Genomic DNA, 12,965 nt, shown 5'->3' on the forward strand with positions numbered 1-12,965 from the left:
GCAATAATTGAATTAAACTAATAATGACAAATAAGTAAATCTAAGGATTTAAGCTAATAAATAAATGAAAATGAAACTAGATTATGGAGAACTAATTAACTTTATTTATCTAATAGAACAATAAGAACAAGAAATGATTGAATGAATAACAACTATTTTATTTATCTAATGAATGATATTCAATGATTTAAATAACTAATCTAAAACAAAGAATGAAACTAATTAATGGAATGAAAGCTAAGTAATTAACTAATCTAGATCTAACTATCTTTTTTCTAACCCTAAACTCCATTAACATTAGCTTCCTAACCTAACTGCCATTAACAAAGATTCAAGCTTTTGTTTTATACTTCCAGATCCAAAAATCGTGCATGGGCTTGGAGCCATGTTTTGGGCCGGAAAATCGGGCCCAAAACCCAATTTCTTTAGTCCAAAATGGGCTCTTCAGCTGCAGTTGGCTTTGACAGATGTTTCGTCCACTTCTGCTCCTCTGATTGGGTCAAGGCTTGGACCATTGCAAAGCTCTTTCCGAGCCAGTCGTTTTGACGTAAGGTAGGCCCAATTCCGAGGTCTGAGTCCAAAGATATGGCATTCGGAAGTTCTGCTGACTTTTGCTCCTTTATCTCGCTAAAGTGGCACATTTCTACACATAATGGACCTTGAAGCCTGAAATGCATAAAAACACGTAATCAGTATTAACTCTTACTTATTATTCACATAATTGGTCTAACAGTATGATTATTAAGGGGTTAAAACTACAGTTTTGGGCTCTTATCAAACCACCCCCCAAAAAAGATTTTGCTTGTCCTCAAGCAAAGATGAGAAATTAGAATAAGTGACCAAAAATGGAGTTCTAACTACTCGTTTTATTTGAGCGCGATTGCATTGACCATATGCAACAAGGCCTTAAACCACTAGGAATTCCCTAGTGGACGAAGTTATAGCCTCGTGAGAGTTTTTCCAGTGAAGGTACTCACAAACTTCATCTATACTACAACGACTAAGAAAATAAAACTATTGTTTCCTTATTCATGCTCAACTATCTATACATCTCTCTAGCAATTACATAAGAATAACCCAAGTCGGAGAACCCTAAGCTAATATATGCATAATAATCAATCATCTAAAATAAACATATAACAATGAGTAATACTATGAAATGTAATAGCAGTCCGTTTAAAACTTCGGAATAAATGCCCTTAAGTAGGTCCTCACATAAATGTCAAGACAAAACCACTCTGATTTTTCCACTCAAGTTTCAGCTACTCCGGTGCAAAGTGGGCACACTTTACCTTACAATCTCAATGACAACAAGGAAGCCGGGGGTCGATCAAACACATCCGCCACTTACTATCACACTAACCTATTCCTAATGAGCTAGAGGTCTTTATTAGGTGTCGGGGGATTAGGAGATGGTTTAAGAAGGAAGGAAATGGATATTCAAAATGGACAAGTCCGAGATAATAGAGTCTTCATATTATGTAACTAGAGAAAACCTTGTTATTTACTTTTTGCTTCTACACTTTGTTTCCATCCTTAGCCATATATTTTTCTTTTCTTTGGCCTTTGACTCCCTTTTATTCTATTTTTTTGGAGTTTTATTTATTTCTATTTTTTTTTTTCTTTTTTTTTTTTTCTTTTTTTTTTTTTTTTCTTTTCTCTTTGGATGGAAACTTCTTTTCTTTATTTTTCTGAAGCAACTAACTAATTTTTGTTTACAATGTGTTTTCTCTTCTTCTTTCTTCCTCATTCTATTCTCGGACTTATTCTAAATTGGGTAGGTTGATTTTTTATTTTGTTTTGTTTTTGTAACAGTGGTAAAGGAATTGTGGTTTATGGAAGGCTAAAGAAAGGCTCGTGAGGGGCTTAATTAGCGGAAAATAATTCATAGGTTTGAATTTGGCTATATCGATCCAAAGAGGGCCTAAATTCTCACTTAGGATATGGTTTAGTGATCAAGCAAGTGGACGTGTGATTTCTCTATCCGGATTTTACTTCTCCCTTGTGTCATTTCTCAAATGTTTCGGCTCATATAAGGCTTTAGGCTATATTCTCACAGGATTTGTAGAATAAGTACTCTAGCCTAGATTTCAGAAACTTATCGCTAACAATCATAGATACTCATGTAATAAATTTATAGATAGATGCAAAGATTATTACCTACATATTAACCTAAGTTTCTAACAATTATTCCGATGCAAATGACTACATTGAGACTTCTAGATTGTTAAGAGCATGGAGAAAGAAAACAATACCAATATTCCTAAGTGTATAGCATACTTTTTATTTATATTTTTGAATTTTTTAAAATTTTAACTAGAAAACAAGTGCACATTATACATATCTATATCCTAACAGATGTCTTAATTACACGCGGTTTCTATGCCCCCCAAACAAGAAGCATGCTTTGTCCTCAAAGCATTTAAATAAAGAGGGTAGAAAAATACCATGGAAATGCGTGAAATTCTCGGAACATCCGCAAAACAAGGTTAGAATATACTAATATAGGAAATAAAAAACCGACGAACTCTATAAGAGTTCCACCCATTATGGGGTTAGCGTAATTAAATTGCTTTGGGACATAAGCGCACACTAACGAAACTAAAAAAACTTACCTCCACTCCAGCGTTTACTCATCATCCTCCTCTTCTATAAAGAAGTGAGGTTCCTTTGCGTCCTGCCATGCCATGATAATTTGCCATGCTTCACGCCATTTATCATCTATGATTGCTAACCTATTAAGCGCCACTTGGTCGGATGGGGTGTAAGGTGCAACCTGATGAGGTTGTATCCTCCACCCTTGCCAAGTCATTGCACGGAAAGATTGGATAATACAATTGGTGGGTCTCACAATTTCGACCCCAACCCAATCCGTGAAACGGGCACAAAAAATAGGGAAGAAACATAGCATAATACGGCAAACTAAAACAGGCATAAGAAGGTACTTATGCGTCATGCTATGGGCTCGAGCTAAACTAGACATCAAAGTTCTGGGAAGGTCATGGCACATACGTCCCGTGGCTAAAGCAAGGAAGACGCTGCAAGTGGCATCATTCACAGAAGAAAAATGTCACTCCCCTAATATGTTTAGCATGATAAAGAACATTACCGTATCACATTAAGGGACAAGTTACCAAGGGCTACATTATATGTCCCTTGGTCCTCTACACGGAAATTGTCGGACCCATAAGCCTCATGCAAAAAGTCATAAGTGTAGACATGAATATTATCTACCCAATAGCATCATGGGTCTTGTATTTCAGCGGGCATGGCAAGTCCAAGAACAAATGCTTGCAAGAACCATAAGCAGTCCCAAAATTTACGCGGTGTGATCACCTCACAAACCAAGCACCATAAGTAGTGCTTTGAAACAAATCTTCGAAAGATTGTTCCGGTATCAATGTAGGAGATGTCATCTCAAAATTACGCTCTGGAATAGCTGTGAATGATCTGGAAACTACCCGTAGAAAACTGGAATTTTTCTGGTCCACGGAAGTCAGCGCTGGCGCCAGGGCGGCAGCCAGATAGTGGCGCGTTTCGCTGGCGCTCTGAAATTTTAGAATTCCAGTGTTTGGAGTCGCTGGTCGCTGGCTCAGGTCCAAGATGAGGGGAATTCTAGGTCCAGTAGATGAGGGCGGGTCGCGCTCAGTATGAGGGCGGCCGCGCTCTGACTAAATTTTCCAAAAATGTGAAGGGCGCAGGCGCGCTCTGATGGGGCGCGGGCGCGCTCTAAAGGGCTGAAACCGGAGTTTAGATGAAAAAGAAAGTAAAACTTGGAGTGGATGGTGCGGGATGATGGTGGAATGTATTGTGGTTTGTTAGTGTAGAAAGAAGGAAGTTTATATAGGTTTTGAATTGTTAAAACGAATCGGTAGGTTGCCAAAAAAAAAAAAAAAAAAACTTTAAGGCAATTTCCGGAAACAATAAAATTTCCGAACCCGAAAACGGAAACAACTCATATTCTTGATTCTATAACAACCCTAATATCTTTCATACTGGATTTAGACTAGTAACTTCTAAACTCTCTTAGATTTCATCCTACCACCACATCTAATCATAGGTATGCCAATTACGACAATATTCTCAACCTTCACTCCAAAACAAACTCTAAAATGGAAGATCTTCTACAAATCATGATATAATAAATAATACCACCCCCAAACAATTCGAAGGTGGGATTAACAATAAAATCTATGCACAATTTGAAAAGAACCACATTATATTAAAATTGAAATTCAAACAACATTTAACTACCAAATTCAAAGTTAACTACGGAATTTAACAACGTAACATCCTATCTACTAAAAATAATAAAAAACAACATCAAAACAACAAACAAGAAGAAATCTAGCTACTCTTCAAGGGAGTGAGGTGGGGGTAAGAATAGGAATTTGAGTGATCAAGAATGGAAAAACCAAACACCTTATTCCCCAAACAAATTTTTGAAAACAGGTTTGTAAAAATTTGTTTTAAAACGGGTCTTTTTAAAGTCGATTCCTAGACTTAAAGTGATATATATGTATTTACATGCGGTTTCCCATATATCAATAATCTAAAAAGTTGTGGGTCTTTCCAAAATAATTAACATGGAAAGCACCATCAAACAGAATTAAGCACCAAGATTTCCTATGATGTAGCTTAGTGGAATGAGAAGGTGTCCAAGTGAATGATCGTGAGTAAATGAATGGTTTTGGAAAATACTTGGAATGTGGATAAGTGTGAGAAGGAAAAAATGGGGAAAATGGAAAAAATGAAAAAGTGTCAGGTGGCTTATCCTTGGGTGTTACTTCTTCACCAGTTGGTTTTAGATAGTTATGAAGCATAGGAGAAACGCCAAGGTCAAGTACAAACTCAATGGTTCTTTGAAAAGGTAGAGGGCGAGGAACATTCGCGGATGGAAGGTGAATGAGTGACATGAGGATGTGAGGTGGGTGAATGGTGTTCAACTAGTGTTCTTAAGTCTATATCATCAGAGGCCTTGAGATATGCAAGACATTCCTCAATAGGTGGGTAAGAAGAATCACTGGGATAAAGGGCAAAAAATTCTTCTTCCGTCATGGCGTCAAGAGATGAATGGATGTCAATAGGAGAGAACTTGCGAGGCGGCAAAGAAGGGTTGCAAAAGAGTCGAAGGAAATCCTCCTTGATGTTATCTACGTCTAGGGAGTAGAAATTGTGATCCTTGTCTTCTTCCATAAGAGGGGTATCTACTAGTGTGGGGACTAAAGTGTCAGCCGCACTAATGTGAGGTACAAAACTCTCAATGGACTTCACTTCCCCTTCTACAGGCAAACCTAGTTGTCCTTGTTTTTGTCTAAACATGTTAACTTCTACAGAAAGATTTCCAAAAGAAAGAGTCATTGAGCCATCCCGACAATTGATTTGGGCATTGGCGGTTGCCAAGAAAAGGGGCCCTAAGATGATGGGAATGGAATCATGAGCAAACTTCGTGTCAAGAATAACAAAGTCTCTTTGGATAGTAAAAATCCTGAACTTTAACGAGAATATTTTCAACTACACCCTTGGGATACTTAATAGAACGATCGGCTAACTGCAAAGTCATTTTGGTTGGTTGAAGTTTTGTTAGACCTAGTTGTTTATATAAATAAAAAGGGAGTAAGTTAACACTCGCCCCGTGTCTAATAAAGCAGTTGTTATGAAGGTATCACCTAAGGTGCATTGTACAAGAGGGATCGATTGTGGTCCTTGTACTTAACAATTCCGTTATGTTCGGATAAAAGAGGATATTGTTCGATTAAGAATGCTTCGTGGGGTATGTTGGTTTTCCTCTTCTTGGTGCACAACTCTTTTAGAAACTTAGCGTGTCCAGGTAGACTTTTTATAGCTTCTAGAAAAGGTAGGTTTATAGTCAAATTTTTAAACACTTCCCTAATCTCATCAAAATTCTCGCCCTTTTTAAACACAACTAGTCTTTGGGGATATGGTGCTTTATCGCTATTTTTAGCAGAAGGGATAAAAGTTTTATTAGTCTTTGCTTTATCTCTAGCCGTTTTCCAACTAGGTGTCCATATTGGAACCTCTACAGGTGTAGGGTCTTCACTTTCTATTATTGGGTCTTGTAATGTTTTCCCTTTTGGTTGTGGTTTAACTGGTACTTCTACAGTTGTAGGGTCTTCAGTTTCTATTATAGTATTTGGTATGGTATCATTTTTAGTTTGTGGGTAATCTTTAGGCATAGTCACTTGGTTATCAACTACTCGCCCTGAACGAAGGGTAGTGACTGCCTGTAGGTCCCCTTGGTTTATATTACCATTACCGTAAATACTATTTATTTCAAAGGCGGTGTTTGTTGACTTAGGATTAGGCACTGCTTGACTTGGAAACACGCCGGTTTGGTTATTATTTTGGTTAGAAGACATGTCAATAACCTTTTGGCACAAAGACTGCATCATTTGCATCGTTTGTTTCATCATATTAGAGTTTTGATCATGCTGATCTTTCATCAAGTTGGAGTTTTGTTGCATAATTTGATTTTGTTTCTCCAACAAGGTCACTACTACTTTGTCTGTAGATGGTTGTATTGGAATTAAAGCTTGTTGAGTGTTCATGTCTTGATGTTGATAATTCTGGGTTATGGGTACTAAAGCTCTATTCTGGTCACCTAAGTTCCCTTGTCCTTGATGTTGAGTTAACTGGTTGAAGTGTGGTGGTTGTGGTGGTGGTTGTGCATAGACAAGAGGACAATAGAAGTCGGAATGCTCAAGACTACAACAGACATTACAACGAGTAGAGTTAATGTTCATGACTGGAATGGGTTGTTGTTGAACAGAGATGGCATCTACCTTTTAGTGAGGGCATCGATAAGAGTTTTAAGCCTCGGGATCATGTTTAACCTCAAGAGAAGAAGGAGAGGAGCGGGAGGAATCGTTTCCTCCCCAATTGTTGTTCTTCTTAGATTGATCTTCTAAGAATTTATAAGCCTCCAAGGCTCCTTTACTAAGAAAGCTACCCCCAATCATGATATCTAGAACCTCCTTATGATAATGTGAAAGCCCCTTGAAGAAAGAACGAACAAGCGTGTCTTTCGCAAGATTATGATGCGGGCATTCAATGAGAAGATCAGTGAAACGATTCCAGGCCTCTGAAAAGGATTCATGAGGATTCTGGAGGAAGAAATGAATCTTTTGAAGCATTTCATCTGTCTTTAGTGGTGGGTAAAATTGTTCCATGAACAATTGAACAAGTTGAGCCCATGAGTCCACAGAGTTTGGCGTTTGGGCAGTTAACCAAGACGCCGCCTTGTCGGCTAGGGTGAAAGGAAACACCCTAAGTTTAACTTGATCTGGACTTTACTAGGATGATGGAATGTAGTGAGAACTTGGTCTATCCCACGATGTCTTTGGTAAGGCTTCTCGTGGTCTAAACCATGAAAAACCGGTAACAAGTTAAATATATTAGGGGGGATTCAAAAATCCCCCACTAGGTTTGCAAGAACGATGCACGACTTAGGGCCATCGTTTAGGGCTTTATAAAAATCAGAGAGAGGAGTCTCTTGTTCTTTAGCCATTGATGCAAGTGTAGTGTGTGAAATTCTAGATAGGCGTGTTGTATTTATTTCTATGAAAAACAAGCCTGATTATACTAGAATTAAAACTCCTCTGACAGAAGAGGCGAGGAGTGGAAGAAGGAGTACCTGAATGCCTCCTTGCTACGCGTTTGAATAGCGTCTTGTATACGCGATTTAAGTGTATTTAACAAGTTAGAAACACTTAATAACTTTAAGGAATAAAAATATGCATTTACCTATGAAAATTGGGCTGTTCGGATGAATTTTCCTTGTTGGGGCGGGGCGGGGGTTGGGCGGGGCGCGCTCAAGGGAAGTTGAAATTACAGTGAATAAGGGCGGGTCGCGCTCAACATGGGCGCGGGCGCGCTCCAGGGTTTTCAAGTTTTATGCCTTTTATCGTACTCCAAAAAATCTGAAATTTCATGGTTTGCTAAGACGTCTATCAAGTATCCTGTAAAATTTCAGATCGATCGGAGCTGTGAAAGTCCCTCTACAGCCCTCCAAAGTTTGCGAAACCGTTTTCGGACACAATACAAACAACAGAATGGTTAACCCATCAAAACAAATCCAAAAATTTCCAAATTTTTACTGGAGACTTCTAACAGATCCTAGTTGTTCCTGTAAAAAATTTAGAGCAATTGGAGTTCTACAACCTCTCCTTATTGGCTGGTGTTTCAGATATTAAGTGTTTGCAACACTGCAGAAACACACTGGAAACACTCTACTATTTAGGTGGTCAAAACAAATAAAAAACTCATCAAATTTTTACTAACAACTTCTGGATTAGGATAGATACTCCTGTAAAAATTATAGAATTTTTAGAACTCCCTAAGTAACCTTATTCGTCTGTTTTTCAAGAACATACGGTGTGAAAACTGAAATGCAGCACTATAAAGATCGTATTTTTTCACAAGGTAAACCAACTTTGAAAAATCTGAAAATATTCTAGTAAATCAACAACACATTAAATATTATGTATGAATATTTTCAGAATTTTCGAAAATTTAGAAATACCTTCACCGCAGTGTTTTTCTCTGTGAATCCGCAGCCCCTATTCCTGAAAAAGTGAACAGTTCCAAAAATTCAAGAAACAAGAATGAAAAATTAAAAGGGTGGGTGGGTAGAGAATGGGGGATTGCCCCTTAGATTCAAGCAATTGAATTCTTGTCTTGAACGAGATTAAGATGGCAGCGGCGCCATTTGATAACCCGAAAAAAACAATAGAATTCTAAATATTAATGCTAACAACACTAATACGAAATCCTACCGTTCTTACGTTTAAATCAATTCTTCTTACTCTCAAAACATAATCATGCAATACAACGAGTAAGGATTCGTTCCACTCTCAATCTATCAAGACTAAATAGAATTCAACTACTCAAATCCAAAGGGAACAATGGTGAGAGTAATGATTTGATGTGAATTTTCTATTCTACCATTCCCAACAATTGAATCTAAACAAGACATAATATAAAGATTTGAACTTTATTTGTTTAAACTCAATTTGAAACTACTCATGCAATAATTGAATTAAACTAATAATGACAAATAAGTAAATCTAAGGATTTAAGCTAATAAATAAATGAAAATAAAACTAGATTATGGAGAACTAATTAACTTTATTTATCTAATAAAACAATAAGAACAAGAAATGATTGAATGAATAACAACTATTTTATTTATCTAATGAATGATATTCAATGATTTAAATAACTAATCTAAAACAAAGAATGAAACTAATTAATGGAATGAAAGCTAAGTAATTAACTAATCTAGATCTAACTATCTTTTTCTAACCCTAAACTCCATTAACATTAGCTTCCTAACCTAACTGCCATTAACAAAGATTCAAGCTTTTGTTTTTATACTTCCAGATCCAAAAATCGTGCATGGGCTTGGAGCCATGTTTTGGGCCGGAAAATCGGGCCCAAAACCCAATTTCTTTAGTCCAAAATGGGCTCTTCAGCTGCAGTTGGCTTTGACAGATGTTTCGTCCACTTCTGCTCCTCTGATTGGGTCAAGGCTTGGACCATTGCAAAGCTCTTTCCGAGCCAGTCGTTTTGACGTAAGGTAGGCCCAATTCGAGGTCCGAGTCCAAAGATATGGCATTGGAAGTTCTCGGACGACTTTTTGCTCCTTTATCTTGAAGCGAAAATGCATAAAAAACGTAATGGCACATTATTCACATAATTGGTCTAATGGATGATTTTAAGGGTTAAAACCGAAATGCATAAAAACACGTAATCAAAGATGAGAAATTAACTCTTACTTATTATTATTCACATAATTGGTCTAAACCACTAGATGATTATTAAAGGGTTAAAACTACTAAGAAAAATAAAACTTTTGGGCTCTTATCACCTACAATTACATAAGAATAACCCTTTTAAGGATGCCCAAATGGGCATTGTAAAGGCGCTTTTACTGAAAACTCCTGTGTTTGTTGCCAACAACTTGCATAAAATCATCCGAAACGTAAATATGATGCCATTAAATCTAATCTTGATAGTAGAAATTTTTTGGCGTTTGGGGCATTGATTTCATGGGTCCCTTCCCGATTTCCACGGTTTCATTTATATTCTAGTTGTCGTGGACTACGTGTCTAAAGGATTCAATGGATAGAGGCCTAGCTTGCCATAGCAATGACCATAAGACCGTTGTATTTTTATTAAAGATTATTTTTTTGTCGGTTTGGCATTCCTAAAGCCATCATTAGTGATGGTGGAACACATTTTGATGGAAAAGAGTTGTTGCATCCCTAGTGAAAAAGTATGGAGTTACACACTAAAGTAGCAACTCCTTACCATCACATACTAGCGGACAAGTAGAAGTTTCTAATAGGAAATCAAAATGATTTTAGAAACAACTGTAAACCCCGATAGGAAAGACGCTTCGGGTTGATTTCATGGGCGTCTATCGGATGCCTTATGGGCGATAGAACCATCGCTTTCAAAACTCCTATAGGTATGTCTCCCTTTAGACTTGTATTTGGGAAACCATGTCATTCGACAAGTTGAATTAGGGGGCACCCCGTGCTCGTGGGCTATAAAAGCCTTAACTTCAATATTGATGAGGCATGGTGTCAAACGCTATAAAAATTACAATTGAATGAGCTTGAAGAAATGAATGAGTGAAGCGATTCTTTACGATCTCATGAAGGATTATAAAGCTAACATGAACGCGTGTTCATGATAAGCAAATCTTGCGCAAAGAGTTTGTGGTCGGTCAAAAGGTCTTGCTTTACAACTCCCGTCTACATATTTTCCCAAGGAAACTAAAAACCCGTTGGTCTGGTCCTTTTCTGGTTACCTAAGTCATCCCTTACGGGGCAATCACGTTGGTAAATCCCAATGACAACAGTACCTTTCAAGTTAATGGTCAATGGTTAAAACATTTTCACGAACTTCTGTCCCCTGATGTAGAGGAAGTCCTTTTACAAGACCCTATCTATGAGGATTGACCTTTGTCATCGATGTACTTCCTTTCACTTCCATATAGTGGTAAGTGCACCATTCAGGTAACCGGGCCCTCCCTAGGGAGTGTGTGGCTGTAACTACCGGAACCTAAGTCCACGGTTAACATAATTCACTTTTTCCACTTTTGCATGTTTTCTCGGTTTTGGAGTCATGTTCCTTTATGGGGTGAATTATGTATTTATTGTTTTTCGTTTTTCTTATAATAAACTAATAAAAAAATAAAAATAAAAATAAAAATAAATAAATAAATAAATAATAATAAAAAATTCTTAATAATAGAAATAGCAATCCAACAAGTCTTGGGGAATCTGACTTTAAACGACCCACGTTAGAACAAATTTTGTGTTTAAAAATTTGTTTGGGGGTGGGCAATCGGTCTTTCCATCTGGATTGCCGGAACTTTCCATTTGTGTTGCTTAGGCCCATTACTTGTAGTTCAATAGGGTTGACGTTATCTTAAACTTAGATTTCCTTCATTCGCATAACTTACGTCACACACGCACTTCGAGGTGTTTTCCACCTTCTTATACGTCACCCATGGTTGGAATTGAGTGTTTTATGGATCATTGAATTGGAAATTCTCTACTGATCATTTCCATAACTCATTCGCCAAAATCGGACCAGTAACGAAGCGCCAAATTGAATTTGAAATTGCGCGAAAAATCGGAAAACTCGGAATTCAAATTGGGCTTGGGCCCAAACCGCACGCACGACTGTGCGTCTCCTTCCTTCCCAAAAATGCACAGTTCTTTCCCTTTCAATCCCGCCGGTTACCAAGTTTAAATCAAACCTTGAACACCAAAATAAAAAAAAAAAAAAAAAAAAAGAGAGAGAGAGAGAAGAAAACCTAACTACACCCACGCCAAGAAAATCAAATCCAACTAAAATCTTCTCTAAACCATTACCACCACCACCCCAACTCCGAAAACAGCCACCAATTCAAGTAACCACCTCCACCACCGTTGTTTTTAGTTGTTTTTCTTCAAACTCGCCTCCCCCACAGTCTACAAAACCATTAGTTGTCTCAGAAACTTCAATGGCGCTACGACGAAGAATTTTGCCGGAGCACGCGTTTGCTTCCGACAGCTTTGCGCCATTTTACGACGCGGAGATGATTAGGAGGGATTGGAACGGACTGTGGTACTCGACTGAGGAATTTTATCACTATGATTTGGTAGAACAATTTTATAAGAAGCGAGAATTGGAGGGGGATAGGATTTTCATAAAGGTAGCAGGAACGGTAAAAGGGGTTCTTTGAATGTAGGTGTTGTTCTTATTTTACCCGAGGGGTTCGAATTAGCCCCCCCTGATCGTATTTCTCCGGAAATGAAACAAAAGATGGGCAATCTGTCTTTTCAGAGTTATCGTCCTACTAAAAAAAGATTCTTGTGATAGGTCCTGTTCTCGGTGAAATATAGTGAAATCACCTTTCCTATTTTGTCTCCGGACCCGTTACTAAGAAAGACGCTTACTTCTTAAAATATCCTATATAATGCATGTAATAGGGAAGGGGTCGATTTATCCCGATGGAAGTAAGAGTAACAATACAGATCTATAATGCTACAAAGATCGTATAGTAAGCAAAATAGTACGTAAAGAAAAAGGGGGTATGAAATAACCATAGCGGATGCATCCGACGGACACCCAAATCGTTGATATTATACCCCGGGACCAGAACTTCTTGTTTCAGAGGGTGAATCCATCAAGCTTGATCAACCATTAACGAGCAATCCCAATGTGGGTGGATTTGGTCGGGGAGATGCAGAAATAGTACTTCAAGACCCATCACGTGTCCAAGGTCTTTTTTATTCTTGGCATCTGTTATTCTGGCACAAATCTTTTTGGTTCTTAAAAAGAAACAGTTCGAGAAAATCAAAGCAGACCGTGGGGGACTGACCCGAGCTATAGACAAAGAAAGACTTTGATAGATAGAATAAAATAACGCATTCAGACATAAAATA

At 37.8% G+C, this 12,965-nt stretch overlaps 1 long non-coding RNA gene across 1 annotated transcript in view; it reads right to left on the reverse strand.

Annotated features, from left to right (window-relative positions):
- Positions 1 to 363: 363 nt before the first annotated feature.
- LOC147525677 (uncharacterized) overlaps positions 364 to 12,965 on the reverse strand; it is a 29,837-nt gene continuing 17,235 nt past the window's right edge. The window contains exon 3 of the long non-coding RNA XR_015192998.1: positions 364 to 666. This is a non-coding gene — a long non-coding RNA (uncharacterized LOC147525677). The remainder of the gene's footprint in view (positions 667 to 12,965) is intronic.

Source organism: Coptis chinensis, chromosome 1, assembly GCF_015680905.1.
Source record: "Coptis chinensis isolate HL-2020 chromosome 1, ASM1568090v1, whole genome shotgun sequence".
Classification (NCBI taxonomy): domain Eukaryota; kingdom Viridiplantae; phylum Streptophyta; class Magnoliopsida; order Ranunculales; family Ranunculaceae; genus Coptis; species Coptis chinensis.